Source organism: Triturus cristatus, chromosome 5_2 (genome assembly GCF_964204655.1).
Source record: "Triturus cristatus chromosome 5_2, aTriCri1.1, whole genome shotgun sequence".
In the NCBI taxonomy this organism is placed as follows: Eukaryota; Metazoa; Chordata; class Amphibia; order Caudata; family Salamandridae; genus Triturus; species Triturus cristatus.
The window spans coordinates 100,961,832-100,974,535 of record NC_140588.1 but is presented as its reverse complement, the minus strand read 5'-3'; positions in this window follow the sequence as shown (position 1 = coordinate 100,974,535).

Below are 12,704 nucleotides of genomic sequence, written 5' to 3'. Positions count from 1 at the left end.
ATATTTGATTTCAGAATATCTGTACTTTCTGGTTGATTCAGTGCCAAGTATTCCATTTCCTGTACAGATTTCAAAACTCGATTTCGTGCTGTAGCAAGTCCTAGACTTATCCAGATGATTCCTCTTGACTTTCAACATAAACTTGCAGATGTCAATCGATCCGAACATTTGTAGGATCCAATTTCTCGATGTGAAAGCATCTTCAAGCCGAAGCCTTCTCCTGTGAAATTTCCTCCCACATTTCTTTCCATTCTGTCTTCTCAGACTTGGCAATATATGATGTGACATAGCGAGCAATAGCAATTGAGTTATCTGCAACATATTGTATGTCCATATTTGCATTCTACATCTTCAAAATCACCGGATTGTAATCATTAATGGACTTTGATTCTTCTGTTCTTTTTATATTATAAGTATTTTTGAGTTATTTTCGAGTGATAGTATGCCTCACTGCTGACATAAAACTGTTCACTCTTCCTTTGGAAATTACTGGATGTGGAAAGCCAAATCGATATTTTGTGTAAAATTTATCCTTTGACTTATATTTCCATCAGCAATATTTTCCACATCGATGACTCTGAAACCGTAAAACTTGCTGTCTTAAGATATTTTCTCCTTCTGTTTTCGGAATTGCACAGGTAACATACTCTTCAATAAAAGATAAAACAGTCTCATCCAAATCAGTTCCAAATTTGGGTGCATTTTTGATCCATAAATGCATATGTATATGAGGAGCACCTCTAGCTTGGTATTCTTTTCTCCCCAAAAAACCAATAACTTCGCCAATAGGTGGATTTTTTTTTATTACAGATGAAAGACATCATAGCTTCAAATCTATGATTAAAATATCTGAAGACATTTACAGGATCTAGGGAACACAGTTCTCCAGGTGTCTTCAATTCAATATTTTCTATATTTGAATTTGCTTCTCGTAGAAAATCCAGTAAATCATCCCATGCGTACTCAGCATAGCTAAGTGTAACAAACCACGTAGGGGTTCCTAAGTTTCTTAACATACATTTTAGTTCCCCATGACGTCAATACCAATATTCATTAGTGCCACATTGACATGCCATCAAATTAATTAACTGTGATTCTAAATGTTCGTCTCTTTCTTCAACTTTGTCCATAAATTCCTTTGCAGAAACATGTGAAAGATGCGTTCCAGTTTTTAATATATGGTTGGCTGCATATGAAAGTGCAGACAGATCACGCTTAAATAAAAGATGAAACAAATATGGAATACACTGACAAAATCTTGGTTCTTCTGAGTACAGTTGTAAAGTACAATATTCTGAAGCTGGAACCTGAACTGGTCGTTCATCATATCATCCACCTTTTGCAGTAGGGAACAGCTGTGGAAAACAACAAGCTTCCAAAGTTTTTTTCCACACACTCGTGGGAGTTCCTTTTGATTTTTTCATTTGGAACAATTCAATAGTATCTCCTGTCAGTTCTTTTGAATGTAGAGGGTGTATAGTATAATGTTCATTCATTTTTTCTTTTTTGGAATTCTCCACTTTTTCTATTTGTCCACTTGAAATATGTGTTTCATCTTCTAAGTCATTTCTTCTTCTTCTACATTTACACTTTTATAGTAAATATTGTTTTGCACCAGACATAATGTAGCCTTTTGGACTTTCATGACATCTACTAACTCTTATATAACAAGAAGGAACAGGGGGCTATTTAAGACAGGTCCAGCATACATAGCCCGGGCATCAATCTAAAAATACAAAGGTATGCTGTTCCTAAGAAGGCTGTTAATGATTATGGAGATGTATGAGTCAGGAGGAGATTCCTCCTTCAGGAAAAAGACCCTCACACATCCGGCAGACTAGCTGTCATATATCGTCAGCATGTGGCCCAGATGTCATGTTTCATCATAAGGTCTGCTCCGAATCGGGGCGGCGCTGCAATCCCCGATCGGCGACCTTAATGGCGCCTTTTAGTGGAGATCTTTATTCCATTCATTGCCGGAAGGTGAGTGCAGGTGAGGGCCCTAAGGTGAAGTGTGTGTAAGACTAAGTGTGTTAAAAATAAGTAGTGGAGATCCTAAATAACAAATTTTAATGAGGGAGGTCCCACTCTTAATTAAAAACAATAACGTGCGTAATCTTCCAGTGAAGGTGTCTGAATTACGCTCTAGTGAATAGTGGTCAACATGTTTTTTGCAAAGGTCAAACTGACCACAATTCTTCAGGACCAAAAAGTTCACACACTTATTGGTAGTGGTAGCAACTAATACTTACCACTGATACAGCACCCTAATAAGTGGGAACAGCATACCTTTGTATTTTTAGATTGATCTACTAACTCTTGCCATATTTTCTGACTCTTTGTGGGTACACCATTAACAAGAATGAATACAGGTTCAGTATCTTTTCTTTCTACACCAACAGTTTCAACATTTTTCTTAAAATCTAAAGGAAAATACACAACTCTTCCTTTTAAACCTCTTTGTAGATCTGTTGGAGGCAGCTTACCTGTTTTAGGCTCCATACGAATTATAGCCTGAAAAGGGTGCACAGATTGTATAAGGATGGCCTCATATGTATTTAAATCTTTAAGTTCAGGAGGTATAGCTACTAATTCTAAGTCATTATGGACAGCTCTAGCTGGCATTTTGTTTTCTTCTAATGTATTGTAACAATATTTACAAATACATAGTACAGTACCTAACTCAAAACGAACTTCCACAAACAGATAAGCAGCAAATTCTTTCCATTTATCATTGTTTTCGTTTTCACTTTTGAAAAATACATCTACATTTCTAGTTTGAATTTTATAATGAGTACGTCGACAACAAATACAAACATAGTTGGGATTTTCACCAGAAACTACTTTAAACTTTGTTATTTCTTTTTCAAACTTCACATCAGTACTATCTTCCATCTCTTGTTCAACACCTACATTTATCAAACTCTCACTTTCTCTACACTCCCCTTGACAAGCAAAGAAACATAACTCTATCACATCACAAATATTTTTTACATCCAACACTGAACCATGCAAAAGAGCTGTATTAATTTCATTTAGACATAATACAGGACTTTTCACGTAGTATAATCTTCTAACTAACTTTTGCATTTCGGAATGATGTACTGCTAACATTCTTAAATGATGAAAATGACTTTGACACACTATCCTAGAAAGACAAGCCAGAGAATGACCTTGCAACCCTGTATTTTTTCTCACTTTGCAAGGATCCAGTCCTTGTTATATCTTAATCTGCTGTTTCACAGTTTTTCTTTCATATTCTCTTAAGAAATTTAGTAAAATATCAATAGATTGTTGACATATACTACAAATACTACTACAATCCTATGTAAACACTGGAGCCTGGGTACGTCTCCCTTGAACTTCGTCAGCTATTACTTGTTTTAGATTTCTAGGAACTATCTTTTCTTTTTCAATTGGACAACCATTTTTCAATTCATAACAACGACCACAGGTATCAACTGCATGCACTAATCTATTTTGTTGAAAATAACTTTCTTCATTAAAAAAAGGTTCTGTACTAGAAGTATGCTTCCATTCCCCAGAAAATATTTTACAAAAATGTGTTCTATTTACAATTCTTATTCTTTTACCTATGTCCTTCATACGCTGCATTATTGTATTTAAAGTCTTCAATCTTTTTAAAATGAAGAGAAACAATTTTCTTTTCAATTCAAAAGCTTTTTCAATTACACTAAGAATCTCCTTTTTTGTCTTTAAAATGCTGATCTCCTTTTATATATTTTACATTTTTAATACATTTTGGAGTACTCTACTTTTATAGATTCTTTTTCGAATTTCAGAAAATTGTTTCTTCCTGCTTCCAACATAGTTCTTTTTCCGATAATCCAATTTTCCACTTTTTTGTAAATCTTTATTTTCCTTTTGTTTCACTGTCCTTGTTGTATCTGTCTGTTCTTTATTTTTAAAATTGGAAACTGTTTTTGCAAGTTTAAAAAAAAAATCTTTACTTCTCTTACCAGAACAATTTTTCTTTAAAGATCCATGTTGTAGTTGATCTAATGATTCTTTTCCTTATTTTTTTATATAAACCTCTTTTCTTTGTTCTCTATTTCTTTGCTCTTTTCTTGTCATTTTTACTCTTTCTTAATAATTATGCAAAATATCTGTAAAATATGAAAAGTTTTGAAAACAATTTAATATAATTAAAATAATTATATATATATATTTTCACATGTATATCTATAAAAATACATACAAAGAAACTAGATCAATAATTTCAGCAATGGAACAGTGCTACCTGCATAATTGTAGTAGTGAATGAGTAGTGTGAAAGATACTAGAACACAGCATTAGTAGCACACATCTAATTGTAGAACTGCATGGTTACAACCTGTATCATTCCATGAATACATGGCTAGTGACTAAAAGATTACAATACTACAAGGAGAGTGCCTGAGTGCATTTAAGTGCTGAGGTATTTGCGGGGTGATAGGATAAGTAGATAGTGCTGGATGGGTGATTGGAGAAGTGCATTGGACTGGCAGGAGGATTCCTATACTGCATAGGTACTGACTGGATATTTAGAGAAGTGTACCAATACTATGTAGCTGGTTAAAGGTCTGCCTGGATAGTGCACCGAATATTGTAGTTCCACTTGTGTTCGTGGCTAGGCCATGCCATAAGTACATAACTAGTAACTGGAATGATTACAGTGCTGCAAAAAGAGTACATGGTGAATTTATAAGTGCTTAGGTATTGTCAGAGTAATAGGGTAAGTAGATAGTGCTGGATGGATGATTGGAGAAGTGCATGACACTGACAGCAGGATTGCTAAACTACATGGCACGCAGAGGAACACCTGCAGGTCGGCTAGCAGAGGAACAGCTGCGGGCCAAATACTATAGTAAAAAGTACAGGACGTCGCCTCGCAAAGAGATAGCTACAACTGGTAATGTCGGAATAGGGAGCATGAAGGGGATATCTTGTAGAGAAAACTGCGGGATATTTCCAGTGTTGGCTTACAGAGGTACAACTGCGGGCCCGACGACTCGCAGATGAAGAGTTGCGAGCCGAACAATGGTTTGTAGAGGGAGAGCTGCGAGCTGGTGGGCTGGCTCGTAAAGGAAGACCTGCGAGCTGACTGACTGGCTCGTAGAGGGAGAGCTGCAGCCCGTGGGCTCACAGAAGGAGAGCTGTGGGCCGGCTCACACAGGAAGACCTGCAGACCAACAGCTATAGGGAAAGTTGCAGGCCGTCGGCTTGCAAATCATAGGTGCGGGACAGTGATGCGGGGAGAGGAAGCGTCAAGGGGGTATCTCGAAGACAGAGACCTGTGGTATAATTCCAGTGTTGGCTTGCAGAGCTACAACTGCGGGCCCGATGACTCACAGGCGAAGAGCTGCGAGCCGACTGGTGGTTCGCAGAGGGAGAGTTGCGAGCTGGCGGGCTGGCTCATAGAGGAAGAGCTGCGAGCTGACTGGCTGAGCCATAGAGGAACAGCTGCAGCCCGTCGGCTCAAAAAGGGAGAGCTGTGGGCCAGCTCACACAGTAACAGCTCCGTGCCGACTGCAATAGGGAAAGGTACGGGCCATCGGCTTGCAAAGGCATAGGTGCGGGATGGTGATGTGGGGAGAGGGAGCGTGAAGGGGGTATCTCGTAGAGAGAGAACTGCTGTATATTTCCAGTGTGGCTTGCAGAAGTACAACTGCGAGCTAGCAAGCAGAGGAAGAGCTGCGAGCAGAACAATAGTTTGCAGAGGGAGAGGTGCGGGCCGGCGGGCTGGCTCGTAGAGGAAGAGCTATAAGCCAACTGACTGCCTCATAGAGGAACAGCTGCTGCCCGTGGGCTCGTAGAAGGAGAGCTGCAGGCCGGCTCGCACAGGAGCAGCGGCGGAACAACTGCTATAGGGAAAGGTGGGGGCCTTCGGCTTACAACTCATAAGTGCAGGACAATGATGTGAAGAGAGGGAGCGTGAAGGGGGTATCCCGTACAGAGACAACTGCAGTATATTTTCAGTATTGGTTTGCAGAGATACAACTACGAGCTGCCTCGCAGACAAAGAGCTGTGAGCCCACAAGTGGTTTGCAGAGGGAGAGCTGCGAGACAGCGGGCTGGCTCGAAGAGGAAGACATGCGAGCCGACTGGCTGGCTCGTAGAGAGAGAGCTACGGGCCGCCTCACAGAGGAACAGTTGCGGGCCAGCGGGCTGGCTCGTAGAGGAAGACCTGCCAGCTGACTGGCTGGCTCGTAGAGGGAGAGCTGCGGCCCGGCTCACAGAGGAAGAGCTGCGGGACGAGTAGTATAGGGAGAGCTGCAGGCCGTCGACTTGCAAAGGGATAGCTGTGGGACGGTTATGTAGGGAGAAGGAGCGTGAAGGGGTACCTTGCAGCGAGTGAGCTACGGTATATTTCTAGTATTGTCTTGCAGAGGTACAACTGTGGGCCCGAAAACTTGCAGAGCGAGAGCTTATTCCTAAAACCATGTAATCTTTCAAACATATGTCACGTCTGTTTTCTACCATAACCACCTTCTCTATACACTACAGATCCCACGAACATGCCAAAAAAGTATAAGTGCTATTTTTATACTAGATAAAGCTCTACTACTTAACTTTTATAAACAATACTATAGGGTGCACAAAATAAAGAAGATGAGATGAGGAGAGTAAACGGAGGTGTAATTCCTAAACTTTAATTATACAATTCCTTTAATATACTTTTATTCAAGGGTTTCAGTGGGATAAAAAAAATGACAGTTGTGTAAAAGTGGTAGGAGTGTTCAGCACCGGTAAGATCCGGCCCACTTAAAGGCCTGCGTATATTCAACACAGAGACACAACCTAACAATTTTCCTCACTTATAATAACAGTTACTTTACTAGTGTGAAAAAATCGCACAGAAAATTTACTAAACTATTTTTTTTCTCTTTTATCTCTCACAAATTGATACAATATCTCTTGTAAAGAAATGTCCCTCTCCATCTTTATTTCGTAAGAATGAGCAATAAATAATCACTTTAGTAGCATCTAGTCACTAACTACTAACACGGTGCAGTATATCCAATTGTAAAGCACAAAAACTATTTAGATTATATCTTCAAAACATCATCAAATGATTCTAACCATGCATACATACAGCAAGCAACATGTACGTTTACTTTGTCCATTTACTCTCCATGTAATCTGTGCACATTTTCAACAGGTTCGAAGTATAACACCTGTCTTCACTTATATTCAAATATACCTCACAGTGTAAAATATAACATCACAACCAATGCATACGTAATATTTCCAACATAACACAGTGCAGTTTAATACCAATGAAACTGATTGCACCATTCTCTATATAGTACATACCCTACCAATATGGTAATAAACTTAGAAGTGCTATTTTTCTAATACAAACAGCTGTATTAGATTATATTTTATAAACAGTACCGCTGGGGGCACAAAATGGTGGTGAGTGCTGGACAGAGTAAATAAAGGTGTAATTCCCAAACCTTTTATGTATCGTCCCTTTACTATACATATATTAACAGTTTTAAGTGGAATGAAAAATTTGGCAACTGTCTTAAACGGGTGGCGGAGCTCAGTACTAACAAGACCCGGACCTCTTAAAGGCCTGCGTATATTCAGCAGACAAACACCCTCTGACAATTACCTTCACTAATACTTTAGCACTGTGAACAAAATCGTACAGAAAATATACACAGAACATTGTCATTTATTTGTTATCTCTCACATATTTATAAAAAATGCCTTCTGAAGAAACGCTCCCCAACAACTTCCATTTGATAACAACACCAAAATCCAAAGCCTCCCAGTAACACACCAGTCTTGACTGATATTGAAATCTACCTCTCACTTTAAAAAATACCACAAATTGTCCACATAACAATTCTGGTTTCTGTTCCACCTCTGTTAAGTTAATAACACATTAATTTTCTACTCTTACCCCTTCCCCACTATTTCCACACTAAGCATAATTTAACTTACATTCGTAGTTGGTATGCAGATTCCAAATGTTACAAACGCATGCAATTCTTTCTTTGTCACACAGGACATGTAATGCACCGCTCTCATCAAGAAGGGAACCAGTAATGGCAAAATTTTCCTGTTGCTCCACACATAAATACATGTAAAGAACAAATCAGAATAGTTCCTTGATTTTTTCAAATTGGAAAACTTCTCTCTATTGGTTATTTTTGAACTTTCCATATAAACAGTTTTAAAAAAATTTAAGAACACATACAGGTAAGAAGTTCAACGTATTCTATCAACACACTTTCTAGAATATTCTACGAAACATGCAGGTTAAAAGTTCATATTTTTTTAAAACCTAACGACATTTTTTTGCAACATTTTCTCAAACATTTAATGCACCTGCAGGTTAAAAGTTCACCATTGTTTTAAGTTCAAACAGTGCCTTCCAAATGCAAGTAGCAGGTGTAGTTGAACTGGGCAAATTGTAACCTATCATATTTACTCCACGTTCAAACTGCTTTTTATTAACCAATGACAAAGATGCTTTTCGACAAACTAATAATCACCCTACTTTTAAGTAAACAATGCTTTTCATCTCCCAGTCAGTTATTGTTTTGTATGAGAGAAAAAAGTAGTTCCCCATCTTTAAACATATCTCTTATTCTACGAACGGACTGCATGAGCTACAGACATCTATCCATATCTTCCAGCTATACCTTCAAAATGCTAGTGTGGATCGTAGGACATAGCAATGTTTTCTGGTGCAAGAGGTATGCAGAACAGAGAAGTATTGACTTAGACCTAGGTTTACAAAATGTGGACATTAAATGGTTTGGACAGAGAGAATTGAAGTGGCGCCAATTGCTCCCTTTGGTTAAAACCTGTTTGCATCTCCAACACCCTGACCTCATGATTGTGCACTGTAGTGGTAACGACCTAGGCACATTGACTGAGGTAGCTTTGGAAATGCTAATGAAGGACACTTTTAGACAATTGATGTTGCTGTTGCCTCAAACTGTCTTTGTATATTCCAATATATGCCAAAGACAGAAGTGGAAATGGTCAAACTAATTTTGTCCTCAGATTGCAAAATCTAGGAAAAATGTCAACAAAGCTGTGTCTGCATACCTCAGAGACCATAGAATGGGGTCGAACTACAACAACAACCTACGTTTTGATATGGCTGATATCTACAGAAGTGATGGAGTACACTTCACAGATCAGGGAAATCAAGTTTTTCTGAATAACCTGAAGCTGTGCATCCACACTTATAGGTAACTCCAACTAATAAACACAAAGACTCTTTTTAGAGCTGCATTATATTCCCAATATCGGTTAGCAGAGTGACAGCTGCGATCCGGCTAGCACAGGGAGACCTGTGGGCCGTCGAGCAGCCTTGCAGAGGAAGAGCTGCAGCCCGTGGCCTCGGCTTGCAGAGAGAGAGCTACAGGCCGTCAGCTCGCAAACGCAGAGCTGTGAGCCAACAGACTGGTAGTGTTTAATGGTTTAGGGTAGTACAGTGGTGTTTGGGTAGTGTAGGGGGTCGTGCTGGGGGTAGCGTTTTACAGTTTAGGGTAGTGCAGTGGTGGTGGGTAGTGTAGGGGGTCGTATTGGGGTAGTGTTTTAGGGTTTAGGGTAGTGCATTGGTGTTTGGGTACCGTAGGGAGTCGTGCTGGTGGTAGTGTTTTAGGGTGTTGGGTTGTGCAGTGGTGTTTGGATAGTATAGGGGGTCGTGCTGGGGGTAGATTTAGGGTTTACAATAGTGTAGTGATGTTTGGGTAGTGTAGGTAGTCATGCTGGGGGTAGATTTAGGGTTTAGGGTAGTGCAGTGGTGTTTGTGTAGTATAGGGGGTAGTGTTTTAGGGTTTAGGGTAGTGCAGTGGGGTTTGGGTAGTATAGGGGGTCGTGCTGGGGTAGTGTTGTAGGGTTTAGGGTAGCGCAGTGGTGTTTGGATAATGTAGGGGGTTGTGCTGGGGTAGTGTTTTGGGGTTTAGGGTAGTGCATTGGTGTTTGGGTACCGTAGGGAGTCGTGCTGGTGGTAGTGTTTTAGGGTGTTGGGTTGTGCAGTGGTGTTTGGATAGTATAGGGGGTCGTGCTGGGGGTAGATTTAGGGTTTACAATAGTGTAGTGATGTTTGGGTAGTGTAGGTAGTCATGCTGGGGGTAGATTTAGGGTTTAGGGTAGTGCAGTGGTGTTTGTGTAGTATAGGGGGTAGTGTTTTAGGGTTTAGGGTAGTGCAGTGGTGTTTGGGTAGTATAGGGGGTCGTGCTGGGGTAGTGTTGTAGGGTTTAGGGTAGCGCAGTGGTGTTTGGATAATGTAGGGGGTTGTGCTGGGGTAGTGTTTTAGGGTTTAGGGTAGTGCAGTGGAGTTTGGGTAGTGTAGGGAGTCATGCTGGCGGTAGTGTTTTAGGGTCTAGGGTAGTGCAGTGGTGTTTGAATAGTATAGGGGTCGTGCTGGGGGTAGATTTAGGGTTTACGATAGTGTAGTGATGTTTGGGTAGTGTAGGGAGTCATGCTGGGGGTAGATTTAGGGTTTAGGGTAGTGCAGTGGTGATTGTGTGGTGTAGGGGGTCATGCTGGGGGTAGTGTTTTAGGGTTTAAGGTAGTGCAGTGGTGTTTATTTTCTGTAGGGGGTTGTGCTTGAGGTAGTGTTTAGGGTTTAGGGTAGCGCAGTGGTGTTTCGGTAGTGTAGGAGGTCGTGCTGGGGGTAGTGTTTTAGGGTAGTGCAGTGGTGTTTGGGTAGTATAGGGGGTTGTGCTGGGGTAATGTTTTAGGGTTTAGGGTAGTGCAGTGGTGTTTGTGTAGTGTAGGGGTCGTGCTGGGGATAGTATTTTAGGTTTAAGGGTAGTGCAGTGGTTTTTGGGTAGTATAGGGGGTTTGTGCTGGGGTAATGTTTTAGGGTTTAGGGTAGTGCAGTGGTGTTTGTGTAGTGTAGGGGGTCGTGCTGGGGATAGTATTTTAGGGTTCAAGGTAGTGCAGTGGTGTATCTGTAGTGTAGGGGTCGTGCTGGCAGTAGTTGTTTAGTGTTTAGTTAGGTAGTGTAGTGGTGTTTGGGTAGTGTAGAGGGTCGTGCCGACAGACTGATTCACAGAGCTCCGAGCCAACTGACTGGCTTCTAAAAGCATAGCCGCGACCTGGTGATGTTGGTAGAGGCAGCATGAAACGGGTATCTCACACAGACACAGATGCCAGTGTTGCCTCGCAGAGGTAAAACTACACACCCGATGGCTTCTACACGGAGAGATGCGAGCTGACGGACTAAGTCACAAAATGCCTGCCAACACTTCCTAGTTTCAACCGTTCACAGCCAATGAACTGCAAGCTTGTAACCCCTCAGCCAATCAGATGTCAGAATTCTCAAATATCGATATCTGTAAAATTTGATATTTCTTAAAAACTACTGAACGGATGTACACCATTTCAACAAAAGCACGCTTTCTGAACCACAACCATTCTCCCTACCAAATTTGGCATAATTCAGTTCAGCATTTGACCTGTAGCCTTCTCTAAAGTTTCCTATAGAAAATGCATTGAGAAAACACATTTTGGAAATCCCCTTTTTTCTCAGCCCCCCACTTGACCAATCACCCCCAAACTTTCAAGATAGGAGCTGATTGAAAAAGAGAAACGTTTTGGAAACTTTCGTAAAGATTCGTCAAACGACACCAAAGTTATAAGCACATGGAGGGCTCCAGGAGGGGGCCGCGTAAACCCCCTCCCAACATGAGTGAAGCCCCGGGGCTGCAGGGACCTCAGCGGGCCCCCGCAGCCCCAGCGAGCCCCCGCTAATATTTTTTAAGAAATGCCCCCGGGACCTAGCCCATCCGGGGGCCTCATTAAAATAAAATGCGGGAACCCACGACCCCAGCGCAAATTGCGCCCACTTAAAAAAAATAATAATATGCTTTTTTTGGCCCTGCAGTCCTTCTGGGACCCCCTGAGCAGGCCTAGCGGGTCAGGGTGTTTCTACCCTTCCCCGTTCTCTTGTTTTATACCTTTGTTTCTCTGTTTTCTAGTGACTCGCTTCTACCGAGCCACAAGATGGCTGCCAACACTTCCTGGTTTGGAGTGTTGGAAGCCAATCACAGTGAAGCTCGTGCACGGGACTTAGGCTCCACCCAGATATCAAACTTTTATTTTTCTAATTTCTCAGCAACTACTGAATGGATTTATACCATTTAAAAAAAAGGTCGCTTTCTGATCCAAGCACTAACTTTTTGCCAAATTTGGGGTAATTCCGTTCAGTAGTTTTGGCTGTAGCCTTGCACAAAGTTACCTATGGGAAATGTATTTCTTTACTCTAATATTTTAAATTTCTCAAAAACTACTGAACGGATTTACACTATTTAAAAAAATGGTCACTTTTTGAACCAACCTCTACCCTTCTGCCAAATTTGTGGTAATTTCGTTCAGCAGTTCGGGCTGAAGCGCGTTGCAAAATTTCCTATCGAAATTAACATGGGGAAAACGCGTTTTGGGACCCCCCTTTTTTCTCAGCCCCCGCTTGACGAATCACCCCCAAACTTTCAGGATAGGAGCTGACCTGGATAGACTTTTGTTTGGAGAAATTCGCGAAGATTCGTCAAACAACGCCAAAGATATTAGCAAATAAAAAATGCTTTTCCTATGGAAACTAGGTTGTAACTATAACTACCTACTGGCGACTGCCAGTAGGTAATATGTATTTGTATATATGTGTGTGTGTGTGTGTATATTTATAATATATTTTTTTATATATATATATATATATATATCTATAT